Below are 15,795 nucleotides of genomic sequence, written 5' to 3'. Positions count from 1 at the left end.
CTGGCCCAAATACCGAAGTCAGTGCAAACTTGTCCTTTAAGCACACAGACTGCCTCATTGTTGGCTGCACTGAAACGTGTCGTTTGAAAAATCCACCTATGTTTGACACATGCTGACACATCTACCAGCCCTTGCTGGGGGAACAATGCAGTGTCAGGTCCCAGGGGATGCCACAGTGAAAGAACCCCAGGTGGTCTGCAATATTATCAGCTTCTGAAAGGTAGCCTTTTCTCTGAGCTGAGGGTGCCAGGCACACTTGGCTTCTAACTCACCATATGGCATGCGTTATTGGGCCTGGCTGCTTTGCTCGGTGTCTGGTGTGATGTGGCACTTAATGCCGTGGAATTATTTCCTTACTCGATTAAAAAATATCCTGTTCTAAATTCTCATCTGTTTCTCCCTACAACCCCCCCCACCCCCGCCCCCGCCAATTCCCTAGGCACTGAATATATTTTCTGCTTTGCTCCTTGCTTGTCCTTTCTTTTTGCTTCTCTATTTTAAACCTTTTTCCCCTCTGACTTTAAAAGTGCAGCAGGAGAATGGAACATGGTTATACACATTGGGCCTGGATTTTCACAAAGCAGCTAATCCCTGAGATCCGTCCATTCCTTTTCTAAGGAAGGCTTTTCATTATTTCTCTCTTGCCATATTTTTCAGGATTTCACTCTCAGTAAAGTTCTTGAAGGCATTAAAGAAAGAAAGAAATATACAAAGAAACAAAACTGAGGTACTTTCTTAGGAGACCCACTGATTTTATTTATATAGCTCCTTATCTTTGGCTTAATTCTTTTGAGTCTCTAATACAGTCTTCTCTGGTTGTATTCATATGTAGTTGCTCAAATTACAAATGATCACTTTCAGTGTTTTTATCACACTGCTCCCTGGCCAGGAACCTCCAAGCCTGTGGGATTTGATGAACTCAGGAAGATTCTCAGGCCGCAAACATGCCCCTATGCATCCACTGTAGAGCTTGAAAGTCCTAAGAATTGAATGGTGTCTCCTGAAGGCCCCAGTGAGCAATGCAAATGGTTCCTGGGATAGATCCCACAGGAATTTATGAGCATTGGTCTATTCAGGTTTTGCATCGGAGTTACCTGGGTATCTTGTTACAATGCATATACACGGGCCCTACCATAAATTTATAGAACTAAAATATTAAAATTATGTGTGATGGAGTGGGGGAAGATGTCAGGCTCAAAAATCTGCATTTAAAAATAGGCTCCCTAGAATAGTGTTCACAGAAATTTGAAGTATTATCAAAAGATTCTTAAGCAGGGAAGAAGCATGATAGACTTTTTTTTTTTTTTGTAAAGAATGATCTGGTGGCAATGTGGAGAATTTCTGGACTGGAGGAAAGTAAAGACTCAGATGGAAAAAGGAATTTAAAAAGCTGATACAAAGGGGGCAAAATAACAGGGAACCTGTAGGAAACCAATAGCAGGTTATGCTTTTAGATGTTAGGAAAGAAGTTGGAAGTCTGAAATGAATGGCTACAGTCTCTGAAATTCCAACCTCGGGCCTGTCCCCTAGCAGTTTCCATTCTTTATTTTAAAAATATTTTATAGGGCTGTTTATTTCTTCTTATCCATCACAGGAAAAGAGCTCACTTCTCCCTTTTAAACTAGAACTTAGAGGTAAAATGCCACATCTGTGTGAAGGAGGATTATGCTACTGAAGCAGTGAATCCAAGTAGCAGTTTTCAAAGTGTAGTCCTTTGATCACCTGTGTCTGAATGAGCAGAGATGTTGGTTAAAATGCAGATTCCTGGCCCTCACCTTGGTCAGAATTCCAGATTCCTGGACCTCACCTAATGAATCAAAACGGCTCCCCCCAAATCTTCATTATAACTGGATTTCCAAGTGACACTGATACATAACATTTGAAAATCAATATTCTACAGTATTTGTGTCTTTGTTCTTATCAGGAAGTCCCCTTCCCTCTATCTCTGCTTGTGGAAATCGTGCTTATCCCTAAAGTCCCAGCCTTCCCTGATCAACTTGCTCCAGCCCCAACAGATACGACCTCTTCTGCTGCTATGGGGATGGGAAATATGAGGAGATATCACAGCTGGGGTGCAGGAGAGAGTTGGGGAGTACTGAGATGCAGCAGCTTGACTGGAAGTGGTGGGAAGGACCCAGGGTTTTTACTTGGAATTTGCACATTTGAATTGAGGTTGCAAAAAGGTAGGGAACCCAGGGCAGACCAACAACAAAATTACCCAGGCTGGTTTCAGCTGTGACTTCAACCCCCACAGCAATCATGCTTAGGGATGATGATTGGAGGTCATGTTAGGGCAGGGGTCTAGAGTGGAAAGTGAGACAAAATGCCTGCCCACCTGCAACTGCACATGGGGGAAGGAAAGTGGGCTAGCCTGGAGTCTCCTTCCCCTCCACCTCGGCCTGTGAGAACCCTGTCTCAACTTCAGCATCACAGTGACCTGCCCAGAGTGCTTGGGCCACCCCACTCTGAGAGTAACAACTGAACCCTGATGCTTTCCTGCCCATTTCATTTGAAGAGCATGTTGGTGCACTTTCCTGGGCTCTTTCACTGAAATCTTCAAAGTCCCTGAGACAGAAAATACTGAGAACAGTCCACATTCCTTGGAAGGCCCAGGTTATAGGGAGATCTATCCAGGGCAAAGTAAAGTTTGAAGACCACCTGCATCAGTGTCTTAGTGAGATTGGGCTGCTATAACAAAATACCAGAGACTGGGTGGTTTAAAACACAGAAATTTATATTCTCACAGTTCTATAGGGTTGGAAGTCTAAGCAGGGTGTCAATATGGTCAGTCTCTGGCGCCGGTTCTCTTCCTGGCTTGAAAATGGCTGCTTTGTCCTCACATGGCCTTTCTTCTGAGTGCTCATAGAGCATGGAGTGGGTGGGGGAGGAGAGGGAGGGGACAGTGGGGAGTGGAGGAAATGGAAGGGGGAGAGGGGAAGGGGGAAGAGGGAGGGAGAAAGCACTCTTCTTCTTATAATACCACCAATCCTATTGAATTAGGGCCCCACTTTTATGACTTCATTTAACATTAATTACTTCCTAACGGCCCTATCTCCAAATACAGTCACATTGGAGATTAGAGTTTCAACATAAGAATTTGGGGGGGGGGACACAATTCAATCCATAGCAATTGGCATCACCTATGTGTGCTTGTTTACGAGGCTCCACCCCACATTTCCTCAATTAGAATCTCAGGGTGGAGCCATAGTCTGCAAGCACTTCAGGTAGTTCTGATGGACACTGGTGTTTAAGAACCACTGCTATAAAGAATATACTTTGTATTTAACACATTAATTGCCATGAGTTTATTTAACTCACAGTAGTTTTGAGCCCGGGGCCTTGTGAAGCATATGTAACTCACACGTCTCTTCACCTTGGGAGCCTTGTGAAGTGTTTTTCAAGTTGCATATAACTCACACAGAAAACAATAAAATAGCAAAATTATCATTAAATGAGAAAGGATTGTTTTGTTTTCGAAGTTTTTATTCTATTTTTGTAATAAAACATTGTGGCCCTAAGGAAAAAAAATTTTTTCTAGTGTGGCAGTCAATGTGTTAATATTTAGTTCACCTTTCACTTGATCTCAACTTTTTTGAAGATTTTATTTCCATCCCGTGCTATCATTTGGTGGGTAGCACAGTCCCTATTTTTAGTTACTCTTGGCAGAAGTAGGACTCTTTTTTCCATGCATCCTAATCAATGGTTCTCAAACTTTAGTGTGCATAAGTATCAACTAAAATCTTGTTAAAATTAAGATTCTAATTTAGTAGGTCTGTGGTGATGCCTGAGAGGCTACATTTTTAACAAACTCCCTGATGATACAGGTGTTGATCCATGGACTGTACTTGGAGTAGCAAGGTCCTAAATAATTTTTCCAAGTTTTAAAGAGGTTAATGTAACTTAGGGAGAGCCAATTTAAATGGCTTCACTGGCCAGGCCAGTAAGTAACTGTAAATGTGTAAAACTATCAGGGGTGATATTAATAGGGCATAACAGAACTTACAGTTGTTCAACTACACATTTTAAAACACACTGGGCTAGCCAACTAGTCTACAAACTGTCTCCATCTGAGGCAACTGGTTTGTAACTCCTTTGCTAATACAACTATTTGATGATTTGTCAATACGTATTTATTTTCCCCTCCACCCATGTTATGGGTGTTTTAGATTTCTACCACAATCTTTCACTCTTCCTTTCCCCACTGTTAATTGGCATGGCTTGATATTGCTTTGTAACCATTTTTAAGAATTATTATTATTTTAAAACGTGTGTGCTGCATAAGCAACCAGGTTGGTACTCTTCAAGGGCAGTGACTGGGCCTTGTTTCTTTTGTTTCCACTCAATAATGGTTAGTTCTGTGTTCAGTTCACAGTGGGCAATCAGTCACCAATGACTAATTGACTCACTGTCAGGACCCAGGACAGTACTTGAGAAGAGAAGTGAGTTCGCTAGGATTGCTGAGGTTTGGAGATAAGGCCCACATCCTATGTGATCAGCATACAGTTTCTCCTAGTTTGAAGAAGGCAAGCCATGAGGGTTTTTTGTTTTGTTTTGTTTTAAGGGAACATTTTATTTTCCCAATATTAAAATACAGGCCAGGCTTGCTCAACTGCTATTGTTTTGAATTTTGCAGGATGTGTTGTGTTTGCAGCTTCTGGACTAACCAATCTGCTATTTTTGGTGTTCTTCATTAAATGGATTGTTGATATGTAAATACACAAGTTGCTATGCAGAATTGCCCTAATTTGCTTGGGAACTTTCTTCCTGCAGTTTGTGCAAAGGCATTATGTTACTTCCCCACATTCAAGAATATTTTAAGTACTTGTAGCAAAATTGTGCTAAACCAATTGTCAAAACTTGGGAGTGTACCGTAAAAGAGAATTGATACAGATAAAATCAACCCATTTGCATGGTCTCCCATTTATTTATATGTATGCAAATATATCTGTATGTGGCATAGATATATGCACACATTGTATTACAGCTAAAGATTCAACTGCAGTTAATGACCATACAAAGGGAAGAACTATTAGCAAATTAATTAAGAACCTGTCTGTCATGCTATTGTAAAAGGAAGTCATTTGCTCGCTTAAAGAGGAACTCTTTTCCATCACTGAAAATTGTGATTCTATAAAATGTTTGCTGACCTCTGCTAGAGAAGACTTTTGTTCAAATAAACAAAAGGCTGTAGATAACTAGCCAACCAGAGAAATGTAATCATGAACTGAATTGAATACTTTTTTGATTATGATTCCCTACTTACTCATTTGTTCAACAAATATTGAAGGATCAGAAATCCTTCTATGTGCCAGACACAGTACTGGGCACAGGGTGAACGAGGGGTCATAGTAGTAAACCAGACACCCACGGTCCTTGCCTTCTTGAAACTAAATTAATTAAAAGTGCTATCATCAGTGTATGTATGTGTATTTGCATATTATAATAATTAGAACAATTTTACATGTTTTCTCTTTGTAATCAAAGAATTGTAGAGTAGAGAAAGTTAAATGGAATGCCATTTAATTTATTCCTTCATCCTTCAGGTATCTGGAAGAATTTGTGGGTTATAGCAGACACTGTTGGAGCCCCACTCATTATCTACCGGGCCCTCATTGTTTCTGCGCACACCCACCTGATAGGCACCTGTGACTCATTGCCTGCATGCTTTCTCTGGTCTCTGAAGCCCACAGGACCTGTGCTGGGAGTTAACATAATACCCCATGCCCCTGCAATGAAGCAGCCTTCAACTAAGGACTGAGGGGAATTAGTAGATAAATACCCCAGCTCCCTGCCCCTCTGTTGGGATAACTCTGAGGTGTTCTACATTCTCTCGCAGAATTCGCTGGTGGGATTGAGCCCCAGTCACCTACAATGGTGATCTCTTCAGTATTGCATCTTACATGGGCTTCCTTCTCTAACCTGCCACACTTCCCTATTTTCCTACGGTGTTTCCTGGGATAACCTTCCAAATACACCACTTGCACTCACTTTCTTTACTCAAGGTCAGCTTCTAGGGGAAACCAACCTATGTCATGTGTCAATCTAGGCTATAAGAAGATATATGATGGAATTGTATATTCAAGGGCAAGACAAAGGCAAATTTATTTTGAAAATCATATCTAATGTAAAATACATGGTTCTCATTCCCAGACAAAATATAAGTAGATCATTTATTTTTCTCAAGCATTTTGATGCAAATGATTAGTTGATTAAGTATATTTGGGGAAGTCCTTATCTTTGTGAATAAGTAAAGTCTTTTGCAATTTTAATAATAGAACCCCACTTTTGGTCAGGTAATTTCACAGTTTTATCTATTAGAGTTTTCAGAAAGGCAGCTGGTACCTTTTAATATTGTGAGCCTTGTTTTAGGATCTGGTCACCTCTTTTAATCTCTTCCCCTGCCTTCTCCCTCCATACCCAGGTCTTCCTGGGATAGCGATAGAGTGTTGGGCTGGGTGGTCACAACATAACCCAAAGCTCAGCTTCCCTTTTGTTTGTTTTGTTTTCTGTTTTCTTTTTGTTGCTGTTTTCTCTCATCCACAGCCTGTGTCTGTTTTCCTCCGACTTGAATGGAATCTTACCCCTAGTTTTATAGAGACTGTGTCCAGAATTTCCCTTTGCAGCCTCATAAACCCAGTGCATATATTTCTCTCTTCCCTTTATTGGTGGTGAGGAAGTCATTTGGTTTTTATCATACTTGGAGTATTCCAGCCTATGAATAATGTAATATTGGAAATGAAAACAGACAAGCAACAAAACTGTTGGGCTTATGGCAGGATGGAAGAAGACTTATAACATGAACTTTTTATACTCGTACATTTTATGTATGTGTGCCAGAATTTATCTTTCTCATTTTAACTTTATTCTTCCATCCAATCACCTGCACCTGTTAAGATTCTTTCATTTGTGAGCTTGAGGGTGGCCATTTGTGGAGAGTGGAGCTTGCCTTAAACAGAAGCATAGAAGAGGCTCCCTGATTAGAAAGGGGGACTTGGCTTCAATTACCAAGGCTATTTGTTGTTAGGACTCCATGTCTCTGCATCAGTCGCTTGTCTGTATACTTCAACTCTTGCCTTTTGCTACAAAGGTCTTGGTTCAGGATGTTTATGTAGGCTTTGGATTTTAAATCTCTGTCTGGTCTTTATTTTCTCTGTCCAATGTACCTACCTAACTCACTGCCTGTTATGAATTCTTGTACTTAGCAGACATTGAATAGATATTTCTTAAACATTGGATATATTCCCTGACTTCCACTTGCATGATCTTTTTATGGCTTCTAGCACCTGAGCCCTTGATTCCTGACTCCAAACTTTGTCCTGAACTCAGGCTCCTGGGTTATTTCACAGGGCTGATAAGTTCCTCTGCCTGGATCCTTCCCTTTACCCCCAGCCCTGCCTCAGTTTCTTGCAGTTCTAGATCCTTACTTTGTACCACAACTTGCTGACTTTCTGTAATGATGACAGTCTAATGTAGATAATGTAGCTAGAATGTTCACAATAAGGAAGCAAGTTAACAAATCTGAGATCCACAATCCTGTTTACACTTTTATTTTGAAGGATAATTATGTATTTGCTTAAGTAAGGCCCTATGTATTGAGTGCAGATGTCAGAGCAAGGAAGTGTTGACTAAGACTGGATTCCTGCTGTGAAGTGCAAGATGCGTGAAATTCTAGCGTATGTGCAGAAATTTAAACCTATCATTTACTGACAGGCAATAATTACTTTAATGAAGTCAGGAGACTATTTCAAACAAGCAGTTAGAGTTAACAATAAAATTGTAAACAGGACCCTAATTAATGAATTTCCAAACTGTACTTCCCACCTCTGTGGATGCTGTGAGCTATAAAAAATGGGAAAAAATAATTAATATTTATTGAGTACTTATGTCATGCTGAGCACTGTGCCAGCCATTTTATATTGTCTCATTTAACCCCACAACAACTCTATGTGGTAAATGCTATTATTATCCCCATTACACAGATGAGGAAACTGAGACTTAGAGGTGAAAAACATTGCCCAAAGCCACATATGTTAGTAAATGGTAGAACTGTGATACAAACACAGGCTAGTTTCACTACAGAACCCAAGCTGTTTACCATGATAATATATTACCCTAGAGTATATAATAAATATATAAAACTCACTTCCAAGTGTGTCAATCAGGACATGCCAATAGGAAACATATAATATAGTCAGATTAGGATAATTTGAAGAGGGTATAGTCATAAAGAGACTATTTATAGGAGTGTGGGTATAAGGGATCTTCTAGGAGTAGCATAGTAATAGCAAAGGTAGCTCTTACTATTTCTAAGCTAAAGGGATAAGAGGTTGGAGCAGTTACTGGCACCCAGAAAAAGAAAGTCATATATTAATAGAGGCTGACTTGAGAAGGAGTAGTGACCTTTGGGCACATCTAGGCCAGAGAAGCCTCAGGATTATATACCCTGACCTTAGTCTCCCCTCCCTATGATCTCCTACTGGGCTCACCATTGGCCAAGTCCATCCAAAATCCAGAAGGAAAGGAGCCAATTGATAAACTCCATGCAGGTCAGCTTCCCAAGGCAGAGAGCAAGATGAGGGCTGGAGAGTGGCTCTAGAGGGGCAAATGGAGGCTATCCATCATACCATGAATTAATAGAACATTCTCATTTACCAGTGTGCTCTGTTGAAGTTCAAGTAGCTTTTCACAGTTTTCAGCTGAGTGGAAAATATAAATCCTTCACCAAATGAGGCTTTTTTTGCCTTACTAAGTGGTTACGGCAAAGTTATCATTTAATGTCTCATGAACACCTAATAATGCAGTCAGTATTTTCTTTATTCTGTTGAATTAAAGTCAGTTAACTTGACATTTACATTACTGTAAGTCTTCTCAGGTTGATAGTTAAGTTATTTACACATGTTCCTAAAGTTTTCCCATAACTTTTTATTTTTATCTCCCACTCCTCAAGACTTTCCAATTTCTATCAAAAAGACCCCAAACTGGAAAACTGGGGTCATCTTTGTCATATCCATCTTGTCATTTAAAATCAAGCCACTTACTGATTACAGTTAATTCTTCCACTAATTTATTTTACAGCCCCAATTTCTTTCCTATTGTAACAACCTTAATACAAATGTTTATCACTTCATATCTGGGTTTTAGTGATGGCTGCTTAATTGCCACATTAATCTTCTTAGATGGCAATTTTGAACATAAAACTCCACTCTCAAAAAACTTCAATGGATTCCCCAATATCAGTAGGAGCAGGGCCATACTCCTTAGTACAGCATTCAAATCCTTCCACAGCTCAGTTGCTACCTTTCTTTCCAAACTTTTTTCACAGTAGTTTCACCAGGCAACTCTACTTCAGTGAAATCATTCAACTTTACTTGAGTCAACACATTGAAGGGGAAATGCATATAGCATTTCCCCTTCAATGTGTTGACTCAAGTTGTTCTTTATTGAAATGGCCTCTTTCTTCTTCAATTGTCTAAATACGATCTTTCATTTGAGGCTCAGCTCAACTCCTGTTTCCTTCAATGCTGCCTGTACTCAGTCGTCAGTGAGTTCTGCATGCCAGTAGCACTATCAACAAATAGACATAGCAGTACTAGTACATATTTTCTAGAGTTGTTAATAATAGTGCTTTTCTCAGGGGTTTGTTGTGAGGCTTATATAACTTGATATATATGAAATTTTTAGAACAATGCCTGGTATGTGGTAAGCTCTCAATAAACTTTAGCTATCAAAATTATTTATTATTTCTATTACAACTCATTTGGCACTTAGCATAGTACTTTGTGTTGCTACTTTGCTTTGAATGTATTTGGAGTATTTCCCTAGTTAAATTACCATCCCCATGAGGGAAGAATGTGGCTTTTTTTAAATCAATTGCTGTATTCTCCACATCTAACACAGAGCTTGGAAGATAATCAATTTGAATAAATACTTATTGTGTGATAGATGATGGTGATGGTGATGATGCTTGCTACTCTATTCTCTGTTTGTGGACAATGGCTACAATATATATCAATTTATAAAATCATTAATTACATTATAAAGCTGGTAAGTACCTTACAGATAATTTAGTTCCACACCATTATCTTCTAGATGAATACAACTGAGGCTCAAGGGAGAGGAAAGGACTTGCCCCAAACCACAAAGTTACTAGTTAATGACAGAGTCAGTACTAGAACTCGGAATGTATTCCAGATCAGTGAATTGAACAAATACTTATTGAGCATTTATGTATTATGTATCAAGTACTGTGCTGGGTGTTGGGGAGATATGTATGACTGGGACAAAGTCCTTGCCTTCATGCCATTCACTTTCTTTTACTGATATATAATATTTGTACATGTACATGTAATATTTTGTTACATGCATAGAATGTATAATTATCAAGTCAGGGTATTTAGGGTATCCCTCATCTCTATCATTTCTATGTTATGTGAACATTTCAATTCTTCTTATAGCAAATTTGAAATATATAATAATACATTGTTCTTCACTATAGTCACTCTACTATTGAAAATTAGAACTTATTCCTTCTATCTAACTGTATGTTTATACCCATTAACCAGCCTCTGTTCATCCCCCCCACCACATACACCCTTCCCAGTCTCTGGTATCTATCATTCTAATCTCTACCTCTATGAGGTCCACATTTTATTTTCACATATGAGTGAGAACATGCAATATTTGTCTTTCTGTGCCTGGCTTATTTCACTTAACATAATGTCCTCTAGTTCCATCCAAGTTGTTGCAAATGTCATGATTGTGTTTTTATTCTTGGCTACATATTCCATTGTATAAATATACCACATTTTCTTCATATATCCATTGATGGAGACACTTAGGTTGACTCAATGCTGTTGTGAATAGTGCTGGAACAAATGTGGGGGTACAGGTATCACTTTGATATACTGATTAATTTTTCTTTGGATTAATACTTAGTGGGATTGCTGCATTGTATGGAAATTCTACTTTTAGTTTTTTGAGAAATCTCTATACAGTTATACTGTTTTCCATAGTGATAGTACTAATTTATATTTCCACCAGCAGCGTATGAGTTCCCTTTTCTCCACATCATAACTGGCATCTGTTGTTTTTTGTCTTTTTAATAATAGTCATTTTAACTGTGGTGAGATTATATCTCATTGTGGTTTTGATTTGCATTTCCCTGTTGATTAGTGATGTTGAACATTTTTCATATATCTGCTGACCATTTGTATGTCTTCTTTTGAGAAATGTATATTCACGTTTTTTGCCCACTTCTTAACAGGATTATATGTTTCTTTATTATTGAGTTGCTTGAGTTCCTCATATATTCTGAATATTGGTCTTTTGTAGGATGAATAGTTTGCAAATATTTTCTCCCATTAAACAGGTTGTTTTTTCACTCTGTTGATTGTTTTCTTTGTGTGCAGAAGCTTTTGTGCAGCTTTGTGTGCAGAACTTTTTAGTTCAGTATAGTCCCACTTGTTTATTTTTGTTTTTTTGCCTGTGTTTTGAGGTCTTAGTCATAAAATCTTTGCCTCTATCAATGTCCTGAAGTGATTTCCCTATGTTTTCTTCTAGAAGTTTTATAGATCTAGGTCTTACATTTAAATCTTTAATGTACTTTGAGTTGATTTTTGTATATGGTCCAGTTTCATTCTTCTGCATATGGATATCCAATTTGCCCAGCATCATTTATTGAAGAGGGTGTCCTTTCCCCAATGTACATTGTTGGTGCCTTTGTTGAAAATAATTTGGTTGTAAATATGTGAATTTTTTTCTGGGTTTTCCATTCTCTTCCATTGATCTATGAGTATGTTTTTATACCAATACCATGCTGTTTTGGTTACTATAGCCTTGTACTATATTGTAAAATCAGGTAGTGTGATGCCACCAGCTTTGCTCTTTTTCTCAGAATTGCTTTTGGCTATTTGGGTTCTTTAATGGTTCCATAAAAAAATTTAGGATGGTTTTTTCTATTTCTGTAAAAATGACATTGGATTTTGATAGGAATTGTACTGAATCTGTAGATTTCTTTGGGTAGTATGGTCATTTTAATAATATTAATTATTCCAATTCATGAATATGAGGTGTATTTTCATTTGTTTGTGTCCTCTTCAATTTCTTTCATCAGAGTTTTGTAGTTTTCCTTGTAGAAGTCTTTTACCTCCTTGGTTAAATTTATTCCTACATATTTTTGGTAGCTATTGTAAATGGAATTGCCTTCTTGATTTTTTTTCTCAGCTAGTTCATTATTGGTGTATAGAAACACTACTGATTTTTGTATGTTAATTTTATATCTTATATTTTTAGTGAATTTATTTTTCAGATCTAAGAGTTTTTTGGTGGTGTCTTTAGGATTTTCTAGGTATAAGATCACATTGTCTGCAAAGAGGGACAATTTGACTTTCTCTTTTCCAATTTGAATGCCTTTTTATTTTTTTGTCTTGCTTAATTGCTCTGGATAGGATTTCCAGTACTATGTTGTATAGGAGTGGTGAAAGTTGGCATCTTTGTCTTGTTCTAGTTTTTGGAGCAAAGGATTTCAGCTTTTCTCCATTCATTAGTGATGTTAGCTGTGGGTTACCATATATGGTCTTTATTATGTGGGAGGCATATTGCTTCTATGCCTTGTTTGTTGAGTTTTTATCTGAAAAGATAATGAATTTTATCAAATGCTTTTTCTGCATGTATGAAGAGGATCGTATCATTTTTCCTTCATTCTGATGATGTGAGGTATCATGGTTACTGATTTACATATGTTGAACCATCCTGGCATCCCTGAGATAAATCCAACCTGATCATGGGTTGATATCTTTTTGATGTATGATTGGATTCAGTACGGTAGTATTTTCCTAATAGGGGAAAGAACAAATGCAATCCCCAGTACCACAAATTATGCAGTGGAGTCTTCATATTTGGAGAAGTTGTAGGGGTCAGTACACTCGGAGTGCCATGGATGAGCCTCACTGCGAGAAAACCACCTTGATGATTATACTATCTCCCCTGTCAGATAAGTATTTTTTAAATGGGATAAAAGCATACAAATTCTTTGAACATTTTTAGGTGTACATGGGAGCCTTCATAGGAAAAATGAAGACCAGAAGTGTTTAGGACCAAGAGCTTATTGTTCATATATCTTTGTAACAAAACAACATAAATTTGTAGTGATAAGACAAAGGAAAGGGAGTTTAAACTTCTAGGGGCAGTAAATTGTGGGAAAGTGACTAGGAAATACATGGGGAATCTAGAGGTATATAAATGTTACTTTAGTATGTTGGTTTGTATAGATCCACTTCAGTGTTGACTCCCAGCCTCTGGCAATAAGAATGTTCTTGTCTTCCTGGCACAGGGAGGGTACATTTCTCATGGGAAATTTTATGACCTGATTTCAGGTAGAAAGGGTGAGGTCAGAGAGCCCTTCCTGCATCTGCTGTTTCATATTTTGTTGAGGATTCAAGTATGCTCATATTTTGTTGAGGATTTTTGTCTCTATGTTCATTAGGGATGTTGGTCTATAGTTTTATTTATTTATTTTTTGTTGCATCCTTCTCTGGTTTTGGTATCAGGGTAATGCAATGCTGGCCTCATAGAATGAATTAAGGAAAATTCCCTCCTCTTCAATTTTTTGAAATAGCTTGAGAATTGGTGTTAGTTCTTATTGTCAGTTTGATAGAATTCAGCAGTGAAGCCATGTAGTCCTGGACTTTTCTTTTTGTTATTGATTTAATCTCATTACTGGTCTGTTCAGGTTTTCTATTTCTATTTCTAGTCTCTGATGATTGTTTGTATTTCAGTGGTATTAGTAGTAATGTCGTCTTTTTCATTTCTGATTTTATTTATTTGGGTCCTCTCTCTCCTCATCTTGGTTACTCTAGCTAGCAGTTAATCAATTTTGTTTATCTTTTCAAAAAACCAACTTTTTGGGTTTTTTTTTTTATGATCTCTATTTAGTTCTACTCCAAGCTTTATTATTTCTTTCATTCTACTAATTTTGGCTTTGGTTTGTTTTTGCTTTTCTAGTTCCTTAAGATAGATTGTTAGATTGATTATTTCAAATCTTTCTACTTTTATAATATAGGCATTTCTTCCAGTAAACTTCCCCTTAGTAGTGCTTTTACTGAATTCTTGGTATTTTGTGTTTCAATTTTCATTTGATTAAAGTTTTAAAAAGAATTTCCCCAATTTCTTCCTTGACCCATTGGTCATTCAGGAGCATATTGTTTAATTTTCATGTATTTGTACAGTTTCAAAAGTTTCACTTGGTATTGATTTCTAGTTTTATTCCATTTTGGTCTGAGAAGATATTTGATGTGAGTTAGATTTTTAAAATATTTCTTGAGACTTGTTTTGTGTCCGAACATATGATCTATCCTAGAGAATGTTCCATGTGCTGATGAAAAGAATATACATTCTGTAGCTGTTGGATGAAATGTTCTGTAAATATCGGATTAGGTCCATTTGGTCTAATGCACAGTTTAAATCCTATGTTTCTTTGTTAATTTTCTGTTTAGATGATTTATCTAATGCTGATAATGGGGTATTAAAGTCCCCAACTGTTACTGTATTGAAGTCTATTTCTCCCTTTATATGTAATAATATTTGCTTATATATCTGGGTGCTCCAGTGTTGAGTGCATATTTGTTTAGAATTATTATATCCTTTTGCTGAATTGATCTGTTTATCATTATATAATGACCTTCTTTTTCTCTTTTTACTGTTTTTGAACTAAAGTCTTCTTCGTCTAACTATTCTTGCTTATTTTTGGTTTCTGTTTGCATGGAATATCTTCTTTCATCCCTTTATTTTAGTCTATATTTGACTTTATAGGTAAGATGAGTTTCTTGTAGGCAACATTTAATTGGGTCACGTTTTTTTAAATTCATTCAGCTAGTCTATATCTTTTAAGTGGAAACTTTAATCTGTTTACATTCAAGGTTATTATCAATATATGAGGGCTTATTCCTGTCATTTTATTAATTGATATCTGTTTTGTATATTCGTCATTCCTTTCTTTCTCTCTTATTGTTTGTCATTGTGGTTTGGTGCATTTCTATAGTGGTAACGTTTGATTCCTTTCTATTCCTCATTTGTGTGTTTCTTCTACCAGTGGGTTTTACACTTTCATGTGTTTTCATGATGGTAGATATTGTCCTTTCACTTTCATGTGTAGGAATGCCTTAAATATTTCTTGTAGGACTGATCTAGTGGTGATGACTTCCCTCAGCTTTTGCTTATCTGGGAAAGACTTTATTTCTCCTTCATTTATGATGGATAACTTTACTTGGTATAATATCCTTGGGTGACAGTTTCTTTTTTCTTTCAGCATGTTTAATATATCATTCCATTCTCTACTGGCCTATAAAGTTTCTGCTGAGAAAACTGCTGTTAGTCTGATGGGGTTCCCTTATAAGTGACTAAATGCTCTTCTCTTACTGTTGTTAGAATTATCTCTTTGTCTTTGAATTTTGGCAGTTTGACTATAATGTACTATGGAGAAAAACTTTTTGAATTATATCTGTTTGGGGATCTCTGAGCTTCCTGTATGTGGATGTCTAAATTTCTTGCTAGACTTGGGAAGTTTTCAGCTATCATTTTATTAAACAAATTTTCAATGCTTTTCATTTTCCCTTTGACTTGGGACAACAAAAATTTGAATATTTGGTCACTTTATGGTATTTCATATGCCACATAGGATTTGCATATTTTTAATTCTTTTTCCTTTATTTTTGTCTGACTGGTTATTTCAAAAGACCTATCTTCAAGTTTTTCAGTTCTTTCTTCTGCTTTATCTAGTCTATTATTTAAGCCTTTGAA

The 15,795-nt window shown here is 37.2% G+C and overlaps 1 non-coding gene across 1 annotated transcript; it reads right to left on the bottom strand.

Moving 5' to 3' along the window:
- Positions 1-12,838: 12,838 nt before the first annotated feature.
- LOC123629015 lies at positions 12,839-12,999 on the bottom strand. Its single transcript, XR_006731886.1, has one exon. It is a non-coding gene; the product is annotated as a U1 spliceosomal RNA (small nuclear RNA).
- Positions 13,000-15,795: the final 2,796 nt, after the last annotated feature.

The sequence above is a fragment of the Lemur catta genome, chromosome X (genome assembly GCF_020740605.2).
Source record: "Lemur catta isolate mLemCat1 chromosome X, mLemCat1.pri, whole genome shotgun sequence".
Lineage (NCBI taxonomy): Eukaryota > Metazoa > Chordata > Mammalia > Primates > Lemuridae > Lemur > Lemur catta.
Note: the sequence above shows the minus strand (reverse complement) of the source record. Positions and strands in the feature narration are given on the sequence as shown.